This window comes from Thamnophis elegans, chromosome 6, assembly GCF_009769535.1.
Source record: "Thamnophis elegans isolate rThaEle1 chromosome 6, rThaEle1.pri, whole genome shotgun sequence".
Taxonomy (NCBI): domain Eukaryota; kingdom Metazoa; phylum Chordata; class Lepidosauria; order Squamata; family Colubridae; genus Thamnophis; species Thamnophis elegans.
This window is the reverse complement of record NC_045546.1, coordinates 18296962-18318472: the sequence shown is the minus strand read 5'-3', so window position 1 is coordinate 18318472 and position 21511 is coordinate 18296962.

The following is a 21511-nucleotide window of genomic DNA, read 5'->3' as shown; positions in this document are numbered from 1 at the left end:
GGGTCCTTATTTTACCCACCTTGGAAAGATGGAAGGCTGAGTCAACCTTGAGCATGGTGAGATTGGAGCTGCCAAATTGCAGGCAGTCAGTAGAAGTAGCCTGCAGTGCTGCATTCTAACCACTGCGCCCCCCAAGACTCATAATATGCTGCTTTTGTTTTGTTTTCTACTTTGGCAATTTTTCTCTAGATTTATATTACTGGCTCAATTTAAAGTTACAGTTTATCAAATATAGTCATTCTGCCCATGGATAAATAGCAAAATTATTTGAGGCTTTTCATCATCTGTTCACAAAGGAAATGAAATGTATAACTTAGTTTTGCTTAATAGCCACACAATAAAACATCATTCTGAGTTTTCACTCATTGTTTGATTTCATAATTTTACGCTGCCCTTCTTCAGAAGACCACCAGTTGATGCCCATGGGGCTGCCTTGTTGCTGCATTTTTTGAGATAAATATGGTGCAAAGTTGGGTTTCCTGCTCTTTTCTGTGCTTGCTACAGCCCTCTTGAATTATATTGAAAAGTATCAGATTCTTGTATTTGGGGAAGCATAAATACTACAGACCCAACTTTTCTATTTTCCCCCTGTGGTCTTCCAAGTAGAGAATGGTTTACAGCAAAGGTTAAAGCATCTAATTTTCCTGGTAATGTTTTGGAAGACATTTTTCATTGTCTTTTTCCAAGATGTTTTCAGTCAAGCCAATAATTTTGGAATTCCAACATGCACCTCATTCATGTGTTAACCAGAGCTGATTCTACTTAACTTCTGAGATCCATTCAGGTCAGTATGGCCCAACTATCTGTTGAACCAAAGCCGGGGGGGGGGGGGGCAGGGCGCATGCGGGAGATGCGTGCATATGTTTGGGGGTGTGAGGTGCCTCCCTGCAGCCTGTTTTTGGTCCAAGGAGGCTGCAGGGAGGCCTACTAGGCCCAAAACAGGGCGCTGGGGGTCGCATGTGCAGGTGGTGGAGTGGAGCATGGGGGGAGTATGCAAAGATGCGGGGGGCAGGGGGAGCATGGGAGGGTCACACGCATATGCACAGGTGAGTGGGACGGGGTAGTGTTGCACGCTTTTAGCACGCGGCAACAAAAAGGTTAGCCAACACTGGTCTAGTAAGTAAAAAGAAAAGAAAACCAGGAGTCCGACTGCAACTTCTCTTAATACATTTTGTTAAAAGACATACGTTTTGGTGAACTGCAGCTTGCTTCATCAGATGCACAGAATGGCTAGATTGATGTAGAATTTGTGGACTTCAGCTTGTCTGGGGAATTCTGGGAGTTGAAGTCCTTGAAGTTGCAGAAGTTGAGAAACATTGTGTTACATTAACATGATCATATCATTTAGGCCAGGGGTGTCCAACTTTGGCAACTTGAAGGCTTGTGGACATCAACCCACATGCTGGCTGAGGAATTCTGGGAGTTGAAGTCAACAAGCCTTGAAGTTGCCAAACCTTGAAGTTGCCAAACCTGGTCACCTGATTAAATGTTTTTACAAGGTAAATATTCCTGAGAGTTTTAAGAACCATGTGGTACAATGGTTGAGATATTGGACAAGATCAAGGATGCCTAAGGTCCGGCCCATCTGAGCCCCAGAAGCTCACTGAGTGATTATGAGTCTCTTGCTTGCTCTGAACCCAATATACTGTACATTGTATGATTGCTGTTATGAAGGAAAAATAAGCGAAAGTAATACGCATATCACCTTGAGTTCCTGTACAATACAGGATAAAAACAAAGTAGCTCAGGCAGTGAATAAGTTGAAAACCAAGTAAACCTTTAGTCAGAAAATTCTGTCCTTGTAAAAAAAAAAAAAGAGACTCAGGGAATCTAATCACATGGAAACCATTTCGTAGAGCAGGGATTGTTAGCACAGAACATTTGTAGACCCCCAAATAAAATTCAAATTGGCTTCATCTTGCAAGATCTCATGTGAGAAAATAAGAATAGCACCAGGTGAATGAGAAAGTTTGCTAGTGGTATGGCTGAAATCCCAGCCAACTTTGCACTTTGTATTCTAAGCTAAGTTCAGAAAATTTTCAAATGTGATGGGGCTGGAAGAAAAGGCACTGGTTGGATAGGTGCTAAAAATTTTATATTTGCATCTCAAGCCACTAGATGGCATCCAAATAACTTTTTTTTGCAGGCATAGGAAGAATTGGGTTCTCTAGAGTAGGAAAGGCTGCAGAATTTTGAAAGAAAAAAAAAGATTTTAGCTTAAAACGTAAATATACGCCTGCAGTCTTGTTTGCGCAACTCATTTAATCAGGATGGTTAATTGGCATTTGTACAACATGAGGAAGCTATTTAATTTTAAGTGTGGTCCACAAAACACCTGAGGGTATAGGCCAATGAAGGCTTAAACTGCCGATAGCTCACTAGGAAAATGATTTTGGCGGCCATAGCTGTGAAGCTGTTGACCTATATGTAAAAAAGGCAAATTCTATTGTAATGGTCAGTAGGAAAGGAGGAGAAAAATGATTACCGTCAGCTGTTTGTTTTGAGACACAATATTATCAATGCACTGGCATGCAGTGTTCTTCTAAATTCTAGTTTCAGAAGATCCATGAAAGGGAGACTATGTCTCAATATTCCCTTCTCTAGCACCTGTGAAAAACAAAATTCTGGATTAAGGTTGATCTCCTCCTCCACCTGGGCTATCCTATTTTTTAAAAAAAGATTGAATGAAGAAGAATCTTGTTGGACCAAATCAAATGCATATCAAGTACAGCATTTTGTTTCCAAAAACTGTTTATGGAATTTATTTTATTGCTTTCTGGCTTTTGGGTCAAGATCAAGGGATGAGTAGAAGATTTATTAAGCAAATATTGTTCTTTTCCTACCAAAGCACAAGCTGATGTGCATAGCACTTCCTTTTCCCTGTCTTTCCTATATCAACCAAGCTTCCATGGCTAAGGGTGAATGGACTTGAGCCTAGATCAGGGGTGTCCAAATTCGGGAACGTAAAGATTTGTGGACTTCAACTCCCAGAATTCCCCAGCTGGCTTGGGGAAGTCTACAAGTCTTAAAGTTCCCAAGTTTGAACACCCCTGGCCTAGATGATCTCAGTCATAATCTGAATCCTTAATTTGGTGTTTCTCAACTTTGGTGACCGAAAGATGTGTGGGCTTCAACTCCCAGAATTCCCCAGTCAGCATGCTGCAGCTTCATTAATCATGCCACACACTGGTTTTCAATGAAGATACAAATAGGGTACAGATGTCCTTTTTTCTTTGTCTCTGATGATCTTGTCTCTGAGCTTGGAAATTGTATGTGAAACCTTGATAAAAGCATTCTCCTTTAATGAGTTAATCCCACTACTTCAAACAGTAGTTATTCCTGGTAGTATATGTCATATATTCAACCATGTCTTCAGAGGGCTATATAGGGGTGGGATTAAGTCGGTTCAGACTGGTTCAGGTGAACCTGTAGCTATTGACAATCAGCTGGGAGCAAACCAGTTCGCTCCACCGATCAGGTGGGCCCACCCGCCCCCGCACTATACTTACCTATATCCTCTTAGCTGATTCGCGCGACAAAGCAGTTTGCCTCACCTCAGCTATGTTACTCCCCAGAAGTAACATGGAAGGTAAGTTTTGTTAAAACTGCACATGTACATGGAGTTCGATCTGGGATCAAAACACGCAATCACCGAACCAGTTGTTAAACCGGCAGGATCCCACCAGTGGGGCTATAAGAAGTAAAGGTACTGTACACAATAAAAAGAGATGGAATTTCATTCACATGGTTGTGTCACCATCTTAACTAATCTGCACCTAACACTATCGTTATATTCTGAGGATTGTCAGGGAGAAACTTTCTTTCTCCTGACCAAACAATCTAAGCTTTGCTGTCTCTTTCTTCTCTGGAAAGCAGCCTGTCCCTACTAGGAATCAAGACTACATTCCACTACAGTGTGTCTCTGATATATGACTGTCTAACATCAATGCAGAATCAAACAGATTGTTCACAATGTGGAGTTGCTCCTTAAAGGAGCAGTGGTTAAAATGCAGTATTGCAGGCAAATTTTCCCCTCAGCTTGGAGTTTGATCTGATGGGACTCAAAGTTGATTCAGCCTTCCAAGGTCAGGAAAATGAGGATTGTTTCTGGGGCAATATACAAATAATGCTTATATTGTAAACCATCCAGAGAGTGCTGTAAAGTGCTATGGGGTTGAATATAAATCTAAATGCTGTTGCATTTAATCCAGTCCTTAGGCCTTGGAATCAGTAACAATTCTGTCTTGTTAGAATTTTTTTGTGTTTATATGAAGATAAATGCAACCCGAAGAACTTCAGAAAGCTATTAAAATGAGGCATTATACATTTCCATCTTCTATAAACAGCAATTTCATGTCTGTTCACTTACCCTTGACATGAAATGGTTTGTATCTTGGAATCCAAGCTTCCCAACAAATATTGGAGAAGGCTGTCACTCAAAATATGTTTCAAAGATGCCTTAGCAATTTATTGATCAGTTAATGGAAAAGAGCTGCATTTTACACTATAATTTATAACAGTTTACAGTTCTGTTATTGTGCCATACAGAGCTGAAGCCATTATGATGATTATAGCCATCTTTAGCAAAAATACAGTTGCATTAATTTTAATTGAATGTGACACTCTCTGGGATGGATCTTTGACATGAACCTTGACAAACTCCTGAAGTAAAATAATAGTGCTACAATTATGATTAAATATGATGCTATCTAATTATCCACCAGTGATGTTATTGTACTCTTTACTATCAATTTACTTTTTGAAGGAGTGGCTCTCTTAATAGGCTACTTAACTCTACAGTTCAATCCTTGTTAGCTTTTTGAAGCAAACATTATCCCATACAAACTAATTTTGTGTCATATTGCTTGAATTACCCCTTCAAAAAATTAAATTAGTGTTCCTTACTGTCAACAACTTTAAGATGCCTGGACTCCCAGAATTCCTCAGTTGCTGAGTTTGAGAAACTCTGGTATATATCAGAATTCCCCATGTTGTCCTAATTTCCAGGCATCTATTATATGTTCACCAAGAAATTTATGTTATTCTTAACAAATTAGAACATCCTGTTAGCATGCGAGCCACCAAATGGCTCCAGATGGGAGAAGTAGAGGAATACGAAGATGACACTGAAGAAGAAATTCAATGATTGTTATGTATACAGCAGCTTAGCCCGGGAAAAATAAAAATATTACTTTAGTATCTCTGTAAATTAAAAAGAATCTCTACTTTTCAGGTGGGTGCTTATATGCATCCATACACACATACTGGATCAGGATAGTAACAACTTGCAAGAACTTCATAAATTGTGGACTATGTAATGTAGGGGAGAAGAACTTAGAATAGATCAGAGGGTAAGGTGATAACTGTATGGTCTTTTTATGCCACCCTTCTCCTCCATGTCTGCTCTTTAATAAATTATTCTTCTGGTTCCCCACAGTTCTCACACAGGTAAGTACAATGTTATCAGAGGTGGGTTCCTACCGGTTCGGACTGGTTAGACTGAACCGGTAGTAACTTGGCGGACTGGCTTGCTGGAACCAGCAGCAACCCAGGCCTGCCATTCCCCCAAACTGGTTCTGCCGGCAGTGCCATAAGCGCAGCCATCTTGTTTTTTGCTTCTGCGCATGCACAGAGCAAGTTTAGTGGTACTGCAACCCTGAGTGAACCGGCAGTAACGGCTGCCGGAACCCACTCCTGAATGTTATGTATTGACATGTTCAAGTTTTCATCTTGTCAGAGGTCAAAACTGGTACGAAAGGAAAGAACAAGTGTTGTTTTAATCTTAAAACAAACTAAGATGGTTTTCTGTGGAGGTATGATGTTTGCAGGAACTTCTGTAACTTGACCGACTTATGTTTTCCTCAGCTAAGAATAGGCCATTCTAGGCGTCTTGCCACATACCAGGAGTGGCCACCATAATTTGTGGCCAACAAATTCTACGCATTCTGCAGGAGGGAGGAGATGGGGTATTACTTAAACGGTTCTGTAAGCAATCTCCCTTACTCCTGTTTTAGGTTTCAGATATTGACAAGAAAAATAATTAATTAAAATGCCTGTCTAAAGATAGCCCTGCAAAAGTCCTGTTGGGTTGGGTCTGTCTCCCCTGATGTGACTCCCATATGGCTGTGAGCTATATGTGAATTATGCAACTGCAGATCATATGAACATGTCGCCTTCTCTGGCATTCGTCTTCGGATTGAATGGTAAAGTTTGGTCGATTTTTTCAATCCTTGGCCTGCGGTAGCACATTTCCACATTTGTGACATGCACGTCGTACTTCCTGCCTTGCAGTGCTTCTAAAACATTGGAAACTATAGGGCTGTGATGGCAAACCTATGAAACATGTGCCAGAGGTGGCACACAGAGCACTCTCTGTGGGCACACAGATAGTCTCCAGCTGCTCTTCTGGTTTCCGGCACACACATCCGTTTTCCGGCCTATTTTTCAGTCTGTTTTTTGGGACATTTGTGGCCGGTTTTCAGGGGCATTTTAGGCCATTTTTTGGCATGGCTTCAGGCCATTTTTGACTTCAAAAATGACCAAAAACAGCCTGCAAAATGGCCCAAAACAGGATATTTTTCAGGCCATTTTCCCGATATTTTGGGGCTAAAAACAGCCCGAAAAACGACATGAATACAGCCTGAAAAATGACCAAAAAACAGGCATGCACACCGGCCAGAAACCAGTTCAGGTTTCTGGCGCTCCGGCCACACACGCATGGACATACATTCCAATTTGGGCACTCAGTGCCAAAAAGCATCACAGCTATAGGGGAATAGGTGGTATTAAAAACCCCTGTCCTAAGGATCTTTTTACTGAATGTTTTGGAAATTGAAAGGTGCTGGGGTGTGAATAATCAGGGGAAGGCTCGCAATGCAGGCACTTCCTGTGTTAGCCTCGACCTTCTGAGATTACACAAGATGATAGGAGCTTCAAAAGTTCCATCTGTGATAGTAACTTGAGAAAGGAACCAAAGCTGTTTTTAGTAGATGCTTGCCATTAAATAGATGTGTAGCCACTTTGCATTATCCATTAGTTTTAGCTTCAAAGGTACAAAATGGCATTGTATGACACTGGGCAGCCTTGCCGTTACTCAACAGGAAATAAGAAACGATAATATTTTTTTTAATTGAAAATTTTAAAAAGCTTTTACAAATATTTACCTCCCTCCCCCACCCTCCCCACCCAAGCCCACCTTCCCCTCCCAAATCTCCCCCCCCCGATTTCCCAGAGCAAATATTGGGTATAAATCTTTAACAATCATATTCTAAAATAAACTAAAAATAACTTGGCTTCATCTTTCATTTGTGCTTTAACTCCTCTTTTGTTAAGCTAACTCTAAGCAAATTATATCATTCCTTGCTTTTTCAGTCATAAGCTATCTGGAATTTCTTAGTCTCATATTTATTTTGAGTATAGTCAATCCATCTTCTCCACTCTAGTTTATATCTCTCATTTGAGTGATCCTTGAGATATGCTGATATTTTATCCATCTCTGCTAGGTTTGTTACTTTTAATGTCCATTCTTCCAGTATTGCACCACCAACAGTCTCGCTGATAATATCGTAGTCCAAATTAAGAGCCTGCAGAGGGCTAGCAGCTGTCAAACAATGAAAGGAACAACTTTGTAGGACAAACAGGTTTTCCACATCTCTCTCAGATGGTAACCATAGAGGGATACCACTGCACTAGTGCTCTCCTTGTTAGGTTTTTTTTTTAAAAAAACAGCATTATATTTAATACTAGCTGGATACCCATGCTTCGCTACGAAACTATTTGATTGGGCTTGATAAATTGACATTTAAAGCTTGAAAATTAATGAGTAGTTAAGGTCAAGGATGCTGTACATTACCCTGTGGAGTTCTTGCACACTCTCCACCCACCCGGAATGCCACCTCATGTCCTCTACCTCACGGTTGGTGCTTCAATCAGGCTGTTATGCCATCTAAGCCCTCCGAAACTCTACAATGGCACCAGGCACGTACAAACATGTAATCGAAGCCATAATTTTCACAGGAATCAATCCCTGGAGAAACTGTTTTCATCCCCTGAATTCCTTTGATCCCATCACACTACCACTTCGAGTTCAAACATCTACAATTTCTTGTTAAGATGTGTTATGCTATCACCAGGGTCAGACTTTGAAAGTGGCTGGTGTGCATCTAAGGAGTGACTGTTTCTCCCATGGCCAGTGGTATGTGGCATGCTCCAGAGTCAGTTCACCTGACAGCCTGGTCATCCTCCAGTCAGAGAGCAAAACCAGCAATATTGTTTAGAGGGTAGTCCTGAGCAATGCATCTGAGGTGGGGAGGGGGAGTAGAATGGCTAATTACATAGCATCAGAGCATGTTTATATATAAAAATACTGTATAAGAAATACTAATGATATGATGGTCATTTTGAAAAATCCTTTCTTAGCACCTAGAAGCCAAGAGGAACATACGTGCCAAATTTCAAGTTTGTAGGCTTTACAGTTCTGGAGATTTCATGATGAGTGAGTGGATTTGGCTTTTATATAGAGAGAGATTAACTGAGAGAGTCCAAAGACAGCCAGTCTACTCAAAGCTATGGTTCTGGTAGAGAACATATGCTCACCTGTCACCTCTCTAGAGCCTCCCTTTATCCTCCATCAACTGCTTGGACAAGCACTTGTAGTTTTCTTGTCAAGATTTCAGAAGTGGTTTGCCATTGCCGCCTTCTTCCTAGGTCTGAGAAGAAGTAACCCACCCATCAACTGACTTTGTGCCTAAGGCAGGACTAGAACTTTCTAGCCATTTCTAGCCTGTCCCTTTAACCACTACACGAAATGGCTCTCTACCAAACATTGTAGGTAGCAATTTTTAATTCTTTTATTATTTTATTAGAAGATTGTGAATATCATATTAGGAATGATTTAAGCAACTTGGGAATATGACATTGGCTGCTTTTCAGGAGTTTCTGCTGACTTCATCTGTGCTTGGGATGGGCGGGGGGGGGGGGAGTCATCAATTTGAAGCCCACCTCAAAACTCCTCTCTTCCTGAAACTTCACCCCACTCAGCTCCCTCTCTTTAATCAAGAACAGGAAGAACTTCTCTAAAGTTAGTACAAGGTGTTGTGTTGCCTTTTTATACTCAGAGATTGCCTGGCTAACATTTTGCTAGCATGTTTGCAACAGAAACAGTTGTAATGGCTGGGTTTGCCATGACTTTATTTAGCACAGCACTTAAAACCCCAGGAACCCAATTATTTCTTGATTGCCCAGCTAAGGCTGGTAGCCTAACAAGCTTATACTTGTTGACTTGTCTTTTATTAAAATATTTATACCTCCACATCTTTTAAAAATGTCAAAGTGGTTCACAATAAAATTCCGCAGAACATCAAAACAATGAGAGTCATTGCTTGTTGTTCTATTGCACTCATCTCTAGTTCTTAAATGGATTGAGTGAGAGACCCCGCGAGCGTTCATGTTTGGCCCGGAGTCATAAACCAGGTCAAATATTTAAGTCTTAGCTAGACTTTCATGCAACAACACCTGTTGAGCAGGATTAATGATGTCTCAGATGTTTAGCAGAGCTGCTTGATCTTCACTGAAGGTTCTCCTTGTGTTAAATTGACATTCACAGAACAGAGGCATACAGAGGTGGGTTGCTGCGGGTATGGCCCAGTACGGCCGTACCGGTAGTGGCAAGGTACAGTAGGGTGGCTTATTTGGCTCACCCACCCGCTCATGCTCTATAGGCTGTTTTTATGCCAAAAGGCACACTGTGCATGCGCGCACATCATGCGGTGCCTGCACACGCTCCAACAAGCAGCTGGGTGTCGCAGGGGCAGTGGATTGCGCATGCATGCATAGTGCACATCACGCGTGTGCACAGTGCACGTCAGGCTCGTGCACGGACAGACCGCGATCAGCATACCGGTAGTGACGGTAAGAGCAACCCACCACTGATCTGGGTTCAGTTCCAAGTGGAAAAATAGATACTGGAAACACGGAGACTGCTTGGGAAGATGGTTTCATGGTGGACAGGATCACACAATTTTTTTGGCCCTGGGCAAAAAGGGAAGCGATGCGGAGAGTGCCTGGGTTTTGTGCCCTCTCTGGGCTTTTGAATTTGAGCTTGTATTCTGATTGGTTGTCAGACTCCCATGGGGCCATGCAGGGGCAACTCTGTAGGGTGTCCTGTGTCCCAAGCTTGGTTGACTCTTGCTGGATGATGATGTAATGAAAGGGCTTTGGGATTCCTATTATGGCTCTGCCTGAAGGAGGTAGATTTTTGTTATGTAGAATAGACTGGCCCAAGCCTTAATGGTCCATTGGCAAGTGGGGGGGGGGAATGAGTTTCTGCCTCCCTTTTAGGGGAAATATTCTGCCCTTTTAATATTTCCTAAAATATTTCATTTTTCTAGGAGAAGGGTGGGTGCTAACTTCCCACAGTCAACTTTATATTCTTAAATGTTGCATAAAGGGGAAAATTTAGAACTGGACATATGGAAAAAACACAGTGCTATACACTGAACCATTGTAAACGTTCTCCAGAGAAGTTGCTAACACAAACATGAACGGATCATGTAGCAACCGGGACTGGCATTGGCGAGTGGAATTTCAGGGACAGATTACTGCAGTATTTCCCACCCTTAGCTGCTTGAAAATGTGTGGACTTCAAGTTCCAGAATTCCCCAGTAAGCCTAGCTTGCTAGGGAATTCTGGGAGTTGAAGTCCACACATCTTCAAGTGACTAAGTTTGCAAAACACTGCTTTACTGACTACATTGCCTCTGTACATTATATGTACATTACATTACATTATATGGCTTGGAGCTTGGCAATGCCAGAGGTGGAGATAGTGACTTTTTTCACTTTTGCTGTTCCTACCTGTATGTTTGTCTTCTTCAGATATGTCTAAGAGGAGAGACAAGGCACTGAATTCTAAAGGAATTTAAGCATGTTTTCTCCTATACTGTTATAGTCACCTGAATATCCAAAATAAGCTCTCTTTGTGGCTTTGAAGAAGATCCGAGAAGAGACAATAAATGAAAGCTTTCTTCTTTAAACAACTATGACACATTTGTGATATGAATTTCTCATTTATTGTCTTCTTGAAATGAATTTGCACATTGAAATCCAAGCGCATGTGATCCAGGTTTAAGATACCATTTATTCTCTCTACTAGAGAACCATGGGGATTTAAATTCTACGACTATGGAATAACTAACAAATCATCAAGATTTCATGAAATTACAGTTTCCAAGATCTTTAGATCTTGTTAGAACAGCTGATAACACTTGATTGCTCAAACTATTCTCCAAAGCACCTGGGGGTAGGACAAGAAGCAATGGGTGGAAACTAATCAAGGAGAGAAGCAAGGTAGAACTGAAGAGAAATTTCCTGACAGAACAATTAATTGGTTGAACAATTTGCCTCCAGAAGTTGTGAATGCTCCAACACTGGAAGTTTTTAAGAAGATGTTGGATAACCATTTGTCTGAAGTGGTGTAGGTTTTTCTGCCTAAGCAGGGGGTTGGACTAGAAGACCTCCAAGGTCACTTCCAACTGTTATTCTATTCTAATATACGTTATAGGTGTACATTTAATTCAGATATATATTCTTCAATCACATAACACTAGCAGATTCATAAACAATTACTAAAGAGTTACCTACTAAATGTAATGGGAATTACTTCCAAATATAGATGTAAAACCCTGAAATAAAAATAATTATTGAATCTCTTGCATGCATTGTTCCACCCATATTTAGAATTAATTCATTATTAGTGTGTATATTTCCAGAGAATATAGTATTAGCATATTATTGATGCTTGGAATTAGCATATAAGAAGGGACGCTGAGACCTTATGGACTATAGTGTTCTTCACAATGCATGAGATAAGGAAAGAGAGAAAGGATAAATGACGACAGAAATCAGAAAGTAGAGTTAGGCATAGGAAATATGGAAGGACACAGTGGCGGGAAGAGATTAGGGCACAGAATGGTTGCATAATAGACTGTAATCAGATATTGTTATTTCAGTTAATACTGGGATATAGCTGCTGAGAAGTTCCTTAAATAAATAGGCATTGAATATATTCAGCCATTGGTATCCTACTCTAGGTATGTTCAAAGATGAATACCTCTCATACCACATGCTGGTTTGAAACATTTGACAAGAAAAAGCCTACTGCTCTACAGCTCAAGAGTGGTGGCAGCTGATTATTCCAGGGAGATCTGCAAGAAGTTTGATGGACAGCAGACAGCTTAATAGAATGGAAATAATGTTTGGAGAGAGCAACATCAAGTTAAAAGCTTTCCCTTTTGTAAGAAAGTGCTCTTGCGTGAAATAAAGCTATTTAACCATTCCTCATTCTAGCACTACATGTAAAAATCAGGGGGGGAAAAGATGTTACAGGGAAATTGCATCCTGCCACCATCTATTTCTTTATTTGGACAATGTTTTTGTCATTGTAGATCATGTTAATAGGTTGGAAAATAAAATATACCAACAGTCCAGAGTCTTCTCGGAGTCTGATGATCACATGCTTTAATGTTAATCAATTTACCTACCTGATAAGGAATCGTGATATGGAAGAACGTAATATATATATGGACGTGTAGTTGTCTTTTGGAAATAGAGAACATAATGTCTGATTATGAACTGAAACAGATGCCTGATTCATGCTATAAATACCTACTGCTGTCTTCACCCTGAAAAGATGTCACATTAATGGCCATTTGGCTATGTTAGAAAAGTTTGGAAAGTTTAGGATATTTGTTGGAATCCAAGCTTAGCCAAGCTCTCCTCATGTGGAGTCAATTATATTATAGGCAAGAATTAGGATGTCTGCATTGATGTGAACACAATGTATGGTAGTTATACTTGGACAAACAATCCCCACAAAGTTACTATGGTCGGAATGCATAGGTAGTTGCCTAGTATACCTATTCTGACCCCCCTCATCCCACACTAACACACTCTGAGCCAAAGATAAGTTACTGCATTTAATTAATAGACAGACAGGTCCTTGGCAGCAAACCAGCACAGACAAGCTTGGGCAGCAATCCAGCACAGATAAGTCCTGGCAGCAATCCAGCCTGCCAAGCTCACAAAAATGTTCTCCAACATTCGTTCCTGCATTGACTTCTGCAAGAGGGGCATGTGCACAAGCAGTCCTTTTATAGTCTGGAGAGGAGCCTAATGACCACCAGCTGAGTGCAATTACCTCCTGTAACTGCGCAACTGTTCCTGACAGTTAGCTCTTCGGTGCCGGGCATCCAGGAACAACTCACTGCTGACCTCAGACTCACACTCCCTTGTCTCCTCCCCACTGGTCCAAGGCTCAGGTGCCTCCTGGTGGCCAATCAGCCTCTCTGCACCTTGCTCAGAGTCAGAACCCTGTCCAGGGTCCTCCACATCCTCCAGAGCGACTCATAGGGCCCCTCGCTGTCAGAGTCTGGTGGCAACTCCAACAGCTCCTGCTGGGCCACAACATATACCTATTTCAGTATTATTGACCGAGTGCTGAAAATGCTACACTACTGATACACACTCCAGAGATTCTGCGCTTGGAGAACCTGAGAGCTGAGAGATTGGAGGTTGAACCCAAGAGGATGGAGTTGGGAAGAAGAGAACATTTTATACTCGTTACATATTAGAATACTTCTAGCAAGGATGGGAGAAAGATGCTTTAATGTGCTATTTGTGGCCTTACTAGATACATTGGATGGGCCTCTGGGTGAGAAGAGCCAAGGTGGCGCAGTGGTTAAATGCAGCACTGCAGGCTACTGCTAGATCAGCAGGTCAGCGGTTCAAATCTCACCGGCTCAGGGTTGACTCAGCCTTCCATCCTTCCGAGGTGGGTAAAATGAGGACCCAGATTGTTGGGGGCAATATGCTGACTCTCTGTAAACCGCTTAGAGAGGCCTGAAAGGCCTATGAAGCGGTATATAAGTCTACTGCTATTGCTACTGCTATTGCTATTAAATGCTGGTAGGTGGGTTAGGCCTACTCAGACAGGTAGGTAATTCCCATGTTGTTAACACAGGTGTTACTCTGAACACATTTAGCAAAGAGAAAGACAGTTTGACTGTTTATGTGCTGGCTTTGAAGAGATTTCTTACTATAGTCTGTTTTGTGAAGAAGTGAAAGAGTCATCCACTGAGGTAAAAAAAAAAGTTTGATGCAGGGGTGGTATACACTTACCTTTCCTACTGGTTCGCAAATGTGAGAGCACGCAAATATGAGATCCTTCTGCGCATGCGCTTTGGTGAAAAGTGCGTGCACAGCAAACCGGCAACAACGCCGGCAGCAACCCACCCTTGGTTCTGACCGAGGCTTCCTGAGAACATGAAGCAAATTCCTGGTCCCGACAAAAAACCCTTTTATTAATTGACTGTGAATTCTGTTCATTGGCATCCAGCAAAGTCTTTCAAGGGAGGATTTACAGTCACAGACCTTATCTGGGTTGGAGAGTTGACAGGCCAATATCTGCAAAACTTGGCAAGGAGTCTCGGAGAATCACAAACCAATTAAGCGAACTGATTGTCTCCTGCAAACTCCACTCCCCTTTCGCTCCTCTTTTATTTCCTCTGTGAGGGGCCATTCATTGTCCATTTGTGGCCTTACTCCCAAGTCAACCCCTGTACTTTAGCTGTTCTCTTCGTCTGGCAACTCTGCTCATGCACACACTAGGAACAGGCTCCAGCTGTTCATCTGCCTCACAGATGTCTGACTCTGAATGCAGCTGATAACTGACATACAGCTCTGGTCCCCTCTCTGCCTCTGACACAGAGCCCTCATCAGAGCCTTCCCCAGACTCCAGGACTGGCCCCTGTTCCTCCCCAACCTCCTCACTGTCTGAATCTGCTGCCAGCTCTACTGGCTGCTGGTGAGCCACAGCAATGAGAATTCCAGTTTTAACGCCTCTGATATTCTATACAAATTAATAAATGGATGGCCTCAAATGACAGAGCTTAAGATATCATGCATATTTTCATATAACTGACAAAAGTGTGAATGTTGTTGCTAATAGGCAGCTAGTGGCCCAAATAAAATAATATTACAATGCAGAAAAGCTACTGCAGGAGAACTGATTTCCGCTCCCCTCTCCTTTGCCCCAAATATGTCTTGTCTGAATTTGAAATCTCAGTTCCTTTGCCTGTTTATCCCCTGAAAGTTCACTGTTGGCACTATTTCCAGGTGTTTTAAAAACTGTAGCAGAACTGCCCTGCAGTAGCTTAGCAACTACAATATTTCTGCAAATGCCTTGGGTATATACTGAAAGAAAAATATGCCATCTGCTCACATGGCTTTCGTCTTGGCTCTGGCAACATGATCTGACAAATAGTAATCAGTGGTGAAGAAGTGGGAAACACAGCTGTGACTTCTGACACAGGGTTGTCGGAATTTCTCTGCTTGTACCCTACAAGGCAGAGGATTAGGAAAAATTGCAGCTCTTGATTACACATTGGCTAATATAAAGTAGTGCCCCTTAGCAGGTAAATAAGACTCAGTACTATCTTTGACATCACCAACAAGATATCGTACAGAAAATAAACCTAACACAATGGCAGTCACACCCTTTTCCCTGTTGGACATGGCCAAGGTTAAACCCAGCTCTTCTCTTTGCCTAATCCACCAAACCCAAATTGACCCTTCCTGCACAAACAACCCTTTGCAATCCCATCAAACCAAAGAACATAAATTTCCTACAAGCTCACAGCTGAGTCCAAAATCTGTCCTAACAAAATGGCAACCTGAAAAAACCCCCAGCTGTTCCATCTTCCATCATTTGAGGATTTAAAAGCTCCATCTCCTTCATAACAAACTTCCTTCGCTCTGTTGACTTCCTGAAAGGGTCATTTTGCCTAATAATTAGATAAGGCAGGGGTCCCCAACAGAGGTAGTATTCAGCAGGTTCTGACCAGTTCTGGAGAACCAGTAGTCAAAATTTTGAGTAGTTCGGAGAACTGGTAAATACCATCTCTGGCTGGCCTCGCCCCCATCTATTCTCTGCCTCCTGAGTCCTAGCTGATTGGGAGGAAATGGGGATTTTGCAGTAACCTTCCCCTGGAGTGGGGAGGGAATGGAGATTTTACAGTATCCTTCCCCTGCCATGCCCATAGAACTGGTAGTAAATTTTTAAAAATCCATCACTGGTTCCCAACTTGCCTTAGGAACCAAGCCCCAGAGCTGGAAGTGAATGGTGTGCGAGCAAGCAAAGCTCAATTTGGGTATTTGCAGCCGCTTCCCAGTGTTAGCATCATAGTGTCAGCTCCACCTCAGATATTCAGGCATTAGATTCTCACAGAAGTGCAAATTCCACTGTAAACTCCACATGTGAGGGTTTTTAGATTGCGCGTTCCTCCAACGCCCCAGTCTGTGGAAAAATTGTCTTCCATGAAATCGGTCTCTGATGCAGGGGTGGGTTTCAAAATTTGTTACTACTGGTTCAGTGGGCATGGCTAGGTGGGGGGGCGGGCATGTGACTAAGTGGATGTGGCCAACTTGATGTCACTCACGGCCATGCCCACTCAGTCACAGCCCCCCACCTAGCCACACCCACCAAACCTGCTAAAATTTCTGTTTCCCAGCTGGGAAGCTGGCAAAGAAGTGTCGCTTTCCCCGCCGCTATGGCTGCTTCTACTTCAGCGCTGAATGGTCCATGCCCTCCCCCTAAAGATTGATGCCGCAGGAGGGCAGGAAAGAAGCCGGTCTTGGGAGAGACCTTCCCTCCAGAGAGCCCATGAGGGGAAAGAAGAGGCGGGCTAGTTTGAATGCGGGAAGACAGTTTGTGGCCAGTGCCTTCTTCGCTTGTTAGAGTGGGCTAACCAAGACACATGTCATAGCAATGCCAGCACCACCTGTCTGGGAGAAACAGTGCGTGGACAGGTGAGTCTTTCTTCCCTCTTTCTCTCTCTCCCACCCGCCTCCTACTGCTTTTCCTTCCACTTCTCCCCTGCGTTGCCTGGTCACAAGGGCCAAAGAAATGACAGTGTGGGGTTAAGCAGAGGGGCGCTCCTTTTCTCCCTTGGTGGCAGGGGCTGCTTTATCACGCACCTCCTTCCCTTGCTTGGCTACTACCACCGGGGTGCTGCTAGAGCAAGCAAAGGAAAGAAAGGGGCCGGAGAAAGAAAGGAGGTGCGCGATGAAGCAGCCCCCAGCGCTAAGGGTTAAGGGGAGCGTCCCTCCGGATGTCCACTTTTCTTTGCTATCGTGCACCTCTGCTGTCACATGCCTCTTTTCTTTCTCCTTCCATCCGCACTATCCTAACAGAGCATTTTGGATGAGAATCGAAACGTCTTCAAAAGAGAAAACAAGAAAGTCGAGTTGCCTCCTGAAAAAGCATCTTTGGGCTATACAAATCTGTATTTTTCCACTGTTTGGGTTCCCTCTTTACTTGCAAAACAGGCACCCAAAGTTCAGTGCAATGAAGCTTGGTTCTTCTCTTCAGTATTGTGCTCCTTCTTCAGACTGAATTTGTGACACAGACGATCTATTGACGTGCTTATCTCAAGATACTTGCCTCTTCCTATTGCTACCAGTGCTGCCTAGAAGACAAATTTAAGATCAAGGCTAAATGGGTCAAACTGTACAGTACACTAGATGCAATATAAAGTGTTAACTGCATCCAGGATAGCCAAGCCTCCAGCCTTACTCTAATCCCATGCATCTATCCTCACATCTTCACTAACCTGCATTTCTTTAAATAAGGAGCACAACCGTAAAGGTTTATTTTTAGTACAAAGGGTCTCTCTAGTTATTTGTTAAATTTATTTGCCCCCAATTCTGCCGTGGGGCTACTCCCAAATTTGGTACACAGATGTCTTACTCTCTGGGAAAAATATTGTGGGGGGTAAGACATCCCTAAACCCCTCTGGGGTGTGTATTCTGTTAAGATACAGCTCTTGTGCCTTAAATGGCTTCTACTGTACTGCCGTAAAATGGCTTCTACTGTACAGCGCAGTGGAGTTGTCATGGTAACGGCTTCACAGTACTCAACAAGGGGGCTCCCTCTGGTAAGGGAAAAAATCTGACATTAGAAATTATGTTTGGTCCGGACATTTTCCCCCTATAAATAAATACCCATGCAACTCTGGGTTATCAGCTAGTTGACTATAAAACACATTAACATCTGCGCTATTTACACATGCCCCAGGTCTGTCTAAAAATTGCCCACCAGATAGTCATTTTTAACATAACAGAAATAAAAAAAATTACAAATTCATAGGGAGTTATCACATCAATTATTTATCGTAGCTAAAAGTCCAAATGCAATGTCTGTAGCACAAAATGGCTTGTCTGCTATGTGGCAACAGCACAGTCTTGATCCTATGCAGGAGGTATGGACAGCAAGATTAGAAAACAATCCCTTCCATATATTTATACCAACAGTGGAAATATAAAATAAATAATGCTAAATTCTGGGGCAGTGAGGTAATCGAATCTGTATTGCCATGTGCTTTCAAAGGACTGATTTTCTAGAGTTCTAAATGAACTAGGACAGAAAGCCAAGGTGGCGCCCATGGAGACCGATTCCCATCAAGCTGTGATGGGGACACCAATTCCCATCAAGTTGAGTATATCTACTCAGCAGCAGTGGAATTCATTTACCTTCTGTTAGGAATATAATACTAACGGTTGGGTTGGCAATATATAAATCATGTAACAATCCTATACCTGTTTCTTTAAATCATACTGTAAAGTGTGATTGGATGCTGTGTTCCTCAATCGGCCATAAGAGGGAGCCAGAATGACTGTTAGCTCTCTGTTTGTTAGATGCTGGGCTGATCTAGCAATAGCAATAGCAATAGCAGTTAGACTTATATACCGCTTCATAGGGCTTTCAGCCCTCTCTAAGTGGTTTACAGAGTCAGCATATTGCCCCCAACAACAATCCGGGTCCTCATTTTACCCACCTCGGAAGGATGGAAGGCTGAGTCAACCCTGAGCCGGTGAGATTTGAACAGCCGAACTGCAGAACAGCCGAACTGCAGAACTGCAGTCAGCTGAAGTAGCCTGCAGTGCTGCATTTAACCACTGCGCCACCTCGGCTCAGATCTGATTTGAGTGCCGTGAGCTATTGTAAGTTTTGCAACTGCTAGCAAACTTTGTGTACTGAACCGATTATATGATACTGGACTATGTTATTTGGTTTATCCCTTATCTGAAAGACATTGATGACTAACTGTCTTATCCATGTATGACTTGGACTGTTTGATGGACTCTGATATCTCTATTTCCACGAAAGTAAAAGCCTATTTAAATTGCAGTGTCTCTGTATGCTGGTTTGTGTGTTCTCCAACACAACTCTAACAACGCTTCTCTGAAGGTACTCGCTCTCTCAACAGGGAGCTTACCTAACACCTTCCCTCCTATGACATAGGACAGGAAACCAAGGTGGCGCCCATGGGCACCGATTCCCATCAAGCTTGATGGGACACTGATTCCCATCAAGCTAAATATATTTACTCAGCAGTGATGGAATTAACTTACCTTCCCTACCAGTTCCCAGATGTGAACACATGCATTGGAGCTGGTGGGTGAAGCCTCCTGCAGCCGCCGCTACAGGTTTGCCTGAACCGGAGAAAACCGGCTGAATACCACCTCTGATACTCAGTATATATAGATTGATGTAATCCCTCAAATGCTATCTTCATTCTTCTTGGGAAGGTCACTCAGGTGTTTAGTTGAGCAAATGGTGGATAATGAAATGTCTTCATCTGACATAAAACTCTGTAAATGGAGTCTATGAATTCTCTCAAGGCAAATACGTAAGCTGCTTCTGTCCAAGTTTAAACAATCCTTGTGTCTTTCTCATGGCTTTCCCATTCTTGCTAAATAGAGAGCAGCCTGATAGCAACAGCATTTTGACTTATATACTGCTTTACAATGCTTTAAAGCCCTCTCTAAGAGATTTACAGAGTCAGCATACTGCCCCCATCAATCTGGGTCCTCATTTTACCAACCTCATAAGGATGGAAGGCTGAGTTCAACCTTGAGCCTGGTGAGATTTGAACTGCCAAATTTCAGGTAGCCGGCAGTCAGCAGAAGTAGCATGCAGTACTGCGCTCTAACCACTGCACCACAGTGGCTCATGAAATTTTTCCAAAAATGTCATCGTAATTGTGCCTCAGAAATGTTTCCTGGACAATAAATAGGATTCCAGAGTAACAGAACAATTTTTCTGCTGCAGCCTCCTTTGTTATCCTTCCACAATTATTCCAATGGTGCTGTGAAGATGAAGTTCATAGAATTAAAAATGTTGTGGACTTGGAAGGGATCCTAAGATCATCCAATCCAACCATCAGCATTGTGCTAGAAACAATCCATGCATCCAGGTAGCTATTCAGCCCTTTCTTAAAAACTTCAAGAGTAGGATGCAGAACCAGTGTTTCTCAACCTCAGCAACATTAAGATGTGTGGACTTAAACTCCCAGAATGCCCCAGCATCTTAATATTAGAATAGAATAGAATAGAATAGAATAGAATAGAATGGAATGGAATGGAATGGAATGGAATAACAGAGTTGGAAGGGACCTTGGAGGTCTTCTTGTCCAACCCCCTGCTTAGGTAGGAAACCCTACACCACTACAGACAAATGGTTATCCAACAACTTCTTAAAAACTTCCAGTGTTGGAGCATTCACAACTTCTGGAAGCAAGTTGTACCATTCATTAATTGTTCTATCAGTTTTAAGGTGCTTCTCTCCTTGATTAGTTTCCAGCCGTTGCTTCTTGTTCTACCCTCAGGTGCTTTGGAGAATAGCTTGACTCCTTCTTCTTTGTGGCAATCCCTGAGATATTGGAACACTGCTATCATGTCTCCCCTAGTCCTTCTTTTCATTAAACTAGACATACCCAGTTCCTGCAACCGTTCTTCATATGTTTTAGCCTCCAGTCCCCTAATCATCTTGGTTGCACTTCTCTGCACTCTTTCTAGAGTCTCCACATCTTTTTTACATATTAACTGAATGCCATCTGGTATTTCTCTGCCCAGCATAAACTAAAAGGATTGTTGTGGGAATAACATTGCAAAAGATACTCCTAAAGTAAGAGAAAATTGGAAAATGCTACCTTTCCAGCTGCACAAGTCTGGCTTTTTCACTCTGTCCCTGGTTACCAAAAGATTGCTCACTTCATAACATTATGAGCAATTGCATTGCAATCACATAAGATTACAAGTAAGGCCGGCATGCTCCTTGAGGACTGGTGTAAAATGAAATTGACGCATGTATGTTGACGATAAATATAGACTGGTATCTTAAATTACACTATAAAACACGAGAAGGGAATTTAAGACAGATTTTTTTTTAAAGGTTAGAGGGTTTAAACTGATTTTCGGAACAATAACAATTTGCAAAGAGTCTGATTTTGTAGAAAAAGCATATATTTCCCCCAGGAATCTGGGGCATTTGGAAACTGTTGGTAAGCAGATCCTACCAAGACCTAGAATCCTCAAAGGTTCCATGTCATCAAGCAAATATATGACTTTGTTTCTTGGTGTTGGATGATAAGGCCAGACTACTATATCTGTAATAG